The 8731-nt window shown below is 33.7% G+C and overlaps 1 long non-coding RNA gene across 1 annotated transcript; it reads right to left on the bottom strand.

Annotated features, from left to right (window-relative positions):
- Positions 1-213: 213 nt before the first annotated feature.
- Positions 214-4651, bottom strand: LOC149415925 (uncharacterized). The gene is made up of 2 exons (XR_016303494.1): positions 4346-4651; positions 214-515 (listed from the first exon to the last, which is right to left on the bottom strand). It is a non-coding gene; the product is annotated as an uncharacterized LOC149415925 (long non-coding RNA).
- Positions 4652-8731: the final 4080 nt, after the last annotated feature.

Below are 8731 nucleotides of genomic sequence, written 5' to 3'. Positions count from 1 at the left end.
TCATTTACTGAACAAGATTTCACATTTCACGTTGGAATTACTTCTCAGCCAAGAGAAAATAGTAAGTATCTTTGATTAAAAATAGGCATCGAATATAGTATATTTTAGATTACCTGCATACGTACAGAGATCTCTGCTTAAGTAGGTACATTTTTAAGATTTAAAATTTGTATCGAAATCGTCTCATTTTCTCGGAATACAAAAACAAAAAAAAACTGTAAAATTTATTTATTAAATACAAAAATTAGTGTTGAAATTTGGAAAATCGAAATTCAATCCAAAAAAATTTGAGAAAATAGAACATAAATCTAACCTTAAAATAATAATGAAAACATTTTTCATTATTATTCAATGACTAGAAAAATGTATGTTATATCTTCTTTGGTTAGTTTGAAGCGGTTGTTATTTTGAAAGACGCTTTCTGGTTCATGAAGAGTTTAGTATTTTCCGTATCCTTTAACCCAACCCTTGTTTACATCACTGCCGCGATAGTTTGTGCGACGAGCTGATGTGGCCTGAAAAAATACAAACAAACACTTGTTAGTAGCTGAGTGAACAGATGCGTTTGGTTTCCTCCTTGAGGCGTCGTTGATTCAATCGTTGAATTTAGTGTCCCATTGGAGGATTCTCGAGAGACGCCTAAGTGTATGTGAATAGAGTCTCCTATCTAAATAAACTCTTGGCCACTGGAAATGGAAATTAGAAGAAGCAAAGGAAGATGAAGGATTCGATTGATTTATTCGCGGACACAACATTTACAACATATAATGATGTTGTGAGGGTTGTGTCCGCGACCCTCCGTGAGGTCCTTAAAGTCTACCTTGAGGGACGCCATAGTTTAAAGGAAAAGGATCAAGGAAAATATGAAAATGACAGATTTATTGGACTAATTCTGTAACACAGGCGTCGGGAATATTTGTTGGATTGCAAGACCGTGGGTAGTGGAGCTCCCAAAAGCCTACCTTAAGGGACTCCATAGTTAAAAGTAAAATGGTTACTCTTTTGTTTACCAAAGGAATAAATTTGACCTGGAGAAGACGGAGGAAGCTGATAATGTTCGAAGATGAAATTTGGTGCAGAATCATGGGGAGTGACACAACTTGGTTAATAAGGGCAATTAAAGCGGGGGTCACAATTTCCATCAATAACAGAAGATTAAGACGAAACGAAAAAAAATAAGAGCTGTAGTCTCCGGTAGAAGACAAAAGAAGCTGTCAGGGTTCTCTCTCACTCGGAAAACGTTAACCTCAATAAACGTACCTGGTGCAGTCACAGTTTTTATACGCATATGATGTGCAAATATGTCATAAATGATTCTGAATTGTGTAAATGTGGACAAATTCTAGCAACAAAACACATTATAATCGAAGAATGTTCACTTCATCAATGAATCATCTGTGATGAACCAAGTGACTGGCTCTGATTGGATAATCTCAGCAGATAGCCAAAATTAAACAAAAGCAATATATAGAAGTTTTTCCAGGAAGAATTGTTGCATTTTAATCATTCAACTAGTGACTAATTTTTTTTTATTTATTATTTATTAACGCCCTATCGGGCTTTTACATAGTAAGTTGACAGTATATGTATTTAAGTGTAACATGTACATAAATAAAATAGCTAAATATAATTTACTCATAAGGTATTTAGAAAATAATATGGTTTAGTAAATCAAAGTATGAAAAAAAGATCTTTTTTTAAAGCTAATAAATATTATAAGTTAATAACTAGCAAAAAGGTCTAAAATTAGTTGCCTTTTGAAACTCTCAAAGTTATTAACACCAAATATGTCGATAAGTTTACAATATTTGTTTGCAAGGTGATGAATTCTTGGAATTGGTGAGTACAAAGAGTAGTTAGTATTGAGGTTATTGTTACATTTAAAAGTGTCTATGCTTCGAGTTTGTCTGGCAGGTACATTCATATAAATTAATTCCAATAATTCAGGGCTGTCAATGAGAGATTTGATAATTTTGAATAAAAATAATATATCAGTTATAACTCTTCTATCCGATAGTTTGAGAAGTCTGGTTTCGGTACGTAAGTTATTATAATTTATAAATTCGATGGGAATATTCATTTTAAAATTGATGTACCGAAGAAATTTATTTTGTACCTTTTCTAAGGCTTGAGAATGGACTTTGTAGAACGGTGACCATACTGTTGAATTATATTCTATTTTACTTCGTACTAATGAGCAATATAAATGTTTTAAAGTTAACACATTTTTAAACTTTGCCCCCATTCTCAAAATAAAACCGAGCAATCTCATTGCATCGCTAGTAGTTTCATCGATGTGTAAGTTAAACTGTAGACTTTCGTGGAATAAGATACCGAGATCTAGAATCTGTGAAACTCGAAGAAGATTAGCGCCATTAATGAAATAAGAAAAATGAAGAGGATTTTTACCTTTGTAAAAACTAATAATCTGGCATTTACTAATATTTAGTTGCAAATCATTTTCTGAACACCAAGCAAATAGTTTATTCAGATTCGACTGCAAAATAGCGCGATCATTATCATCTTTAATTATTCTGTAGATCTTCAAATCATCGGCAAATAACAGAACTTTGACTTTGCTAAAAATATTTACTATGTCATTGATGAACAAACAAAATAATATTGGGCCCAGATGAGATCCCTGCGGTACTCCACTTGATGCCGCAAATTTGTAAGAAGTGAATGAATCAACCTTTACCGCTAAGTACCTTCCCAACAGATAACTCTTAAACCATTCAAACATGCTCCCTCTCACTCCCAACAATTTTAATTTACGTATTAAGATTCTGTGGTTTACTTTATCAAATGCTTTACTGAAGTCAGTATATATGGAGTCAGTTTGATATGATGTGATAAAGCCATTAACGATATCATTAGTGTATAATATTAAATTGGAAAGCGTTGATCTTCCTTTAATAAATCCATGTTGAATTGGTGAGATTACTCGTTTAAATTGAGATATCAACTTGTCTAGTACTAGGCTTTCGAAAAGTTTGGGTAAAGAAGACATTATGCATATTGGCCTATAATTTGTTACTTCGCTCTTATTTCCTTTTTTGAAAATAGGCGTCAAATGACTAAAGTTCCAAAGGTCAGGAAACACACCTGATGAGAGTGACTTCATAAATAACTTATGTATGGGATGTGACAATGAATGCATACAATTAACTAGGAATCTAGGTGGAACTTTATCGGGTCCTGAGGATTTGCGGGAATCGAGACTCTTCAGCTTAGACATAACGTCCTCTATAGTTACTGTACAGTCAGATATATTAAGGTTTTCAACCAAATTAGAACAAGAGTACTTACTGTCTACACTATTACTAACATATACACCACCAAAAAACTCAGCAAACAGATTAACAGTTTCCTGTAGATTTTGTGATTGTTTACAATCGAATGACATAGTACTAGGTATATGAGTTCCATTTTCTTTTTGGGATTTAACATATTTCCAAAAGAAATTTGAGTCCTCTATGAGAGAGCCTTCGACAACACACATGTAACTGTTATAACATTTAGTAGAGAGCTTATTACATTCTGCCCTCATTTTTTGAAAGGCAATATAATCGATAGCCAGGCGACTTTGTTTGAACCTCTTGTGCGATATTTTTTTGACGTAAATTAAGTCAATCAGTTCTTTTGAGACTTCATTTAGACATTTAGAATTTAGACTTCAGACTAATATTTTTCTCATAATTATTACAGACCCTCGCAGCATGAAAATTATGGAAACGGACTGCCCTCAAGAATTTAGTCTATGCTTGTGTATATCACCAGTCAGTGAAAAAAACGTACTACTCTTTGCGATGATAAAATAATTTTTTTCTATGCTAATGTCTTACTCCGGTCAAAATCAAATTATGTCTGAAAAACGTTCACAATACGTGAGAGAATAAGATGATTCAAATAATCGTTGCTCTAAATCGTTTTTATCCAACATTCCATTTTTAGCGAAATTGAGTTAAGTAAGCAGTTGTTCTCAGAAAGCATTTATTTATTCGATACAAGTGAAAAAAAAACCTTTTAATGTGTTTTCATGATGCATTTTGTACTCGTATTAAGTCCACCAAAATTAAACAACATTCCGAGCGTGTTTATCCAACACTTTGTCCTACATCCTAATTAAAAACTTGTTTTCTGCGTTAACGCGTTGCAAAAACCTTTTCCATAAAACTTATCTTTTTTAACTCAGCCTCCCCTATGTAAGATCCTGGGAGCGCCACAGAACCTCAGCATAAAACTTTGACTTCCATCAACTCTCCATTACACGAACAAAAAAATCAGTGAACAAACATACATCAATGGGAACTAAAGAAACAAAATATATATTAGTATATCTTACCATGAATGAAGCCATAAGCACAAAGGCGACGAAAAGGATATTGGCGAACTTCATTGTGATTTGAATGATTGATTCTGATAGTCGCTTCAAATGTGCACGAGCTTTTATACGCAGTTTCAACTGCAATAAAATGCAATCAACTATTTATTTACTGGTTAACACTTATTTATTTAATGCTATAACAGCAACTGAATCAATTTATAAAATAAAAAATAAATAGTTTTTATTTATTTAACTGGTTTATCAAATACCATTACTTTACGTTTAGGTTATACATGTACAATAGTTATTTATGGATATATTATGTGGATTTTATCATTATTATAAAAAAAAATTGACGGCCTCCGTTGTCGTGGTTTCAAAGTACATTTTATGTGATGATTTTGTGATATTTTACAATTTATTAGTTGAAAGAAATAAATATTGTACTTGCGGCACGTTCCAGAGTGGAAGATACTCATAGTTTCGCCCTGGTGTTGAAACTTTGATTGAATTGGTTTAAGCTATGTTTGGTGACGGGATCTAAATGGCCAGACTTCCCCACCTTCTCTTCCGCATCTTCTTCCCCTCCCCAATACCTTTAGTCTCACTGCATACTCTGATTGGAGATGGCATAGTCTTTTAAGGGACGAATTTGATTCGATTTAGCGATTCCTGATTCTTTCTTAAGTGAAATTACTTTGAATGTTTCAAAATTACATTCGTCACAATCCCCGCCCCACCCAAGCTGTTCAATATCTATAAAAACATATTTTTATTTTTTTGGTCACTCTAATTACAAGTGACTTGAAAGCTGTCACTGTAAACATTATTATTATTATTGATAATATTATTATTCCAATCTAACCTTTGACAATTGCTAAATATACAAAACAAAAAAATTTAAAGAATATTTCTTTTTTTGGGAAGAATTCGTCATAAAAATTTAAAAAAACTACACTCACTATTTGCACCAACATTATTGCACCACATTTTGACAACATGTTTTGACTGAGAACAAAATTAGTAGCAAATTCTCCAAAACAAAGCAAAAGGAACTAGATTTGCAACAGTCAAACACTGAACATGATGATATTAATGCATAAAAAAATAAATTACATGCTACCAAAATACATTTCAAACAAAATCATAAGCAACAAGAACATTATTTTTTTTTGGGGCATTCAGATAAAATAATGCCATTGAATATATTATTGTACATGATGTCTTGAGTGGTTGAACAACGAGTCTTTGGGGATAACTTGAGTCTCATTGTTCATTTAATAATAATATATTTCACATAAAATTATACGGTAAAATATATGCGGAAACTTTGACTAGCCAACTAGGAATGGATCCTGTTTTAGGCCAGTCAAATTGACAAATTTAGTTCATTTAGCTCTCTGCTAATCCTTACTAGCTTACGGCATTATAATCTGGGGTCGCTGTGCACAATCTACCATCGAACCTCTACTAAAAACCCAAAAAATGGTAATACGTGTCATTAACAAGCGACCGACAAGATACCCCTACACTCGACTTCTCATAGAGTGTAAGGTCTTAAACATACGACAACTCCACCTAAAATTTTGGCTAATACATTTCCTGTTCAAATATAAAAACAAAACTCTTTTACAACACAACTACACCACCAGAACAATAACCAACGGTCACTACAAAGTACCTTCACTACATACCACGTAAGATCAAAGACAATTTTTCTTTCTAAAATCTTTAACCTTATCCCTGAAAACCTAAAAACCGTGAGTCAACAAGATTCCTAAAATTAAAAAGAAAAAAAATTACGAAATGGATCCTAACAAACGGAATACATCACAACTACAATACCCATTAATTCTACACTCAATCAATTTAATCACCTTTCAGACAAAATATAACATATCCTTATTCCCTAACATAGCGGTGTAGTATGTAGATAATTAATTAGTGTGATCTCTTTACTAATAATTTCTCAAATTTTTCATTTTCTTATAATTCTCTAACTTCTCCATCCTCTTCTTGCAACCCAAACTAGCTATACATCATTTTATTTATTTTTATAGTAATGTATAGATTCTATGTCCGCAAACTGTAAAATTCACCCGTCATAACACAGGTTCATCCCTAGCATGGAGGGTGAAATATCACAAAAAACCACATGTACTCTCTAAATCATGTATCAATAAAAGAAAATTAAAAATACCATAATTTCATGTTACGTTGTTTAATGGAAAAAGTGTTAAAATTGAATTCTTGTTACAACCTTTAGTTAAATATACAATTTTGTACTTATAAGAATAACCGAAATGAAAAAATAATATCTTAAAATAAAAAAAAATAGTATCGAATGCTCATGTTTAACAATAGATATATGTTTGGTTATTTGATTCGATTGCAAAAATTGAGAATCAAAACATTCCTCAAGCGTAATAACAAAATATAATAATTAACGAAAATGACATGTCCTCCAGCTTTAGGAGCCGGCAAAGAAAGTCAAAAAGATTCTAAAAGGATGCAGCAAATGATGAAAAACTACAATTGAATATTTATCTTAAGAGGAAACCCGGGCGCTGAGAAATTTGAACAATAGGTATTTTAAAAATCACTTGCTATTTCACTCTGCTCAGCGAGCGCGCTATCGATGTGTAGGTACCCACCCAACCAAGAGTGTGTGCGTGCATGTTACGCTCGACTCCCGCCTCTCCCGCATCCCGCCTCCTCCGCCTCCCGCATCTCCCGTCTTCCGTCGTTCGTCATGTATCTGGTGTTTGTGGTTATCTTTCCAACTTATTTCTCCGTTACTGATTTTTGTCTCGGCGTATAATCTCGGCGAAATGGATTTTGATAGGATTTTCACTATCATTTAAAGATTTTCTTCCGAAAGGTTTACACACGTAATTTATAAATATGTATTATATTTATAAAAAGTAGAGGAAAGTCATTGTGTAATCAAGTAATTAAAATATATTTTCGGGCGCTTAAATTGCTAACGCTGGATAAACCTTGTGAGATACATCAAAATAATGTACTACTAATTAATTGTATTGCTCTTACTTACTTGACCGGTCAATGGCTGAGTGGGCATCGCGTTTGGGTCCCACCCGGGCGTCCCATGTTCGATTCCTCGGCTCGCTAAGTTCTCCATCACAACACAAGCAATACCTTCCGCTTAGTGTGGTGGTAGTAGGAGTTTTTCAAATGTTAGGTTATTCGTAACCAGGGAATGTTTGTCTTTCTTTTAAAAATTAAAAAAATCTTACTACCCATATAGGTACACCTACTAAAATATGTAGGTGCGTACATTTGAACTGCCTCCGTGGTTGAAGGATAAGGCTCTTGGCTACGAATCCGCAGGTCGCGGCGTGCGCAAGTAAATTTTATTAAATTAATTTGTGTCGTTTTGCTAAATTAATCCATTAAAAATAATACAAAATACTTGTTTGGACAGATAGTTATCTTTTTTGTTTATCAAAACTTAACTAAACCATTCAAGTTGTTTGAGACAGGGAAAAGTATTAAAATAAAATATTTATTTTTTATTTTAGTAAAATTCCTGAAATCAACAGGTTTTAATTCCCTTGCGATGTTTATTTGGCCAAAATGACCAATTTTTACCACATAAACATCGCAAGTGACCAATTTTCGATATAATATTGCAATTTTTTGTTCACTATTTTGTTTTACGAATCTTATTATTGTGTTTTTTTTAATAGAGCCAACGCCAATGCCATTCGTTGAAATTTTGAAAATGACACGATAGCCATAACACCCTTGCCAATCACCACACTGCAAATCGAATGGTGTCGAGGAAACCTCCAATTTTTTCCACTCTACCTCCAGACATGTCGGGGTTTTGAAAATCGGATCATGAGTAAAAATGAACTAGTATTTAAATATCCATGTAACTCGAAAATAATAGAAAATGTCATGACTAAACGGCGCAACTTTTCCTACTGTGTTTTGTTATAACAGATCACCACGCAAATGGCATCTTTTTAAAAATATTTATTTAAAAAAAAAATCTTTATTCATTGTAAGTTGAGGATTTTTTGACTTTCATGCTAGGTACAAGTCCGTGTTACGACCAAATTCTGTATCGGGTTGCTACAGGGTTTTGTTATAATACTCGTCCAAATAAGTCGCGTCTCAACTTGAGCGCGCACATACAATAGTCAGGTGGTTTCTTGCTGCTAACTCATCTTCAGTCGCGTCGCGACTTGAGCGTGCGTTTAGACTGGTCTCCCGATCCGGCCTGCCACGCAACTGGCGGACCGATGCATATATCGCCAAGACCCGGACAATCCTCACCCCCATGAACCCGGGCACCCCTGCTCAAGTCACCAAACGTAGCGAACCACTTGGGGTGACCTATGACAGAGGTTATCCAATAAATGGTTCTTGGGGCGG

This window comes from Hesperophylax consimilis, chromosome 17 (assembly GCF_061612785.1).
Source record: "Hesperophylax consimilis isolate HC1 chromosome 17, BYU_Hcon_1.0, whole genome shotgun sequence".
Taxonomy (NCBI): domain Eukaryota; kingdom Metazoa; phylum Arthropoda; class Insecta; order Trichoptera; family Limnephilidae; genus Hesperophylax; species Hesperophylax consimilis.
Note: the sequence above shows the minus strand (reverse complement) of the source record. Positions and strands in the feature narration are given on the sequence as shown.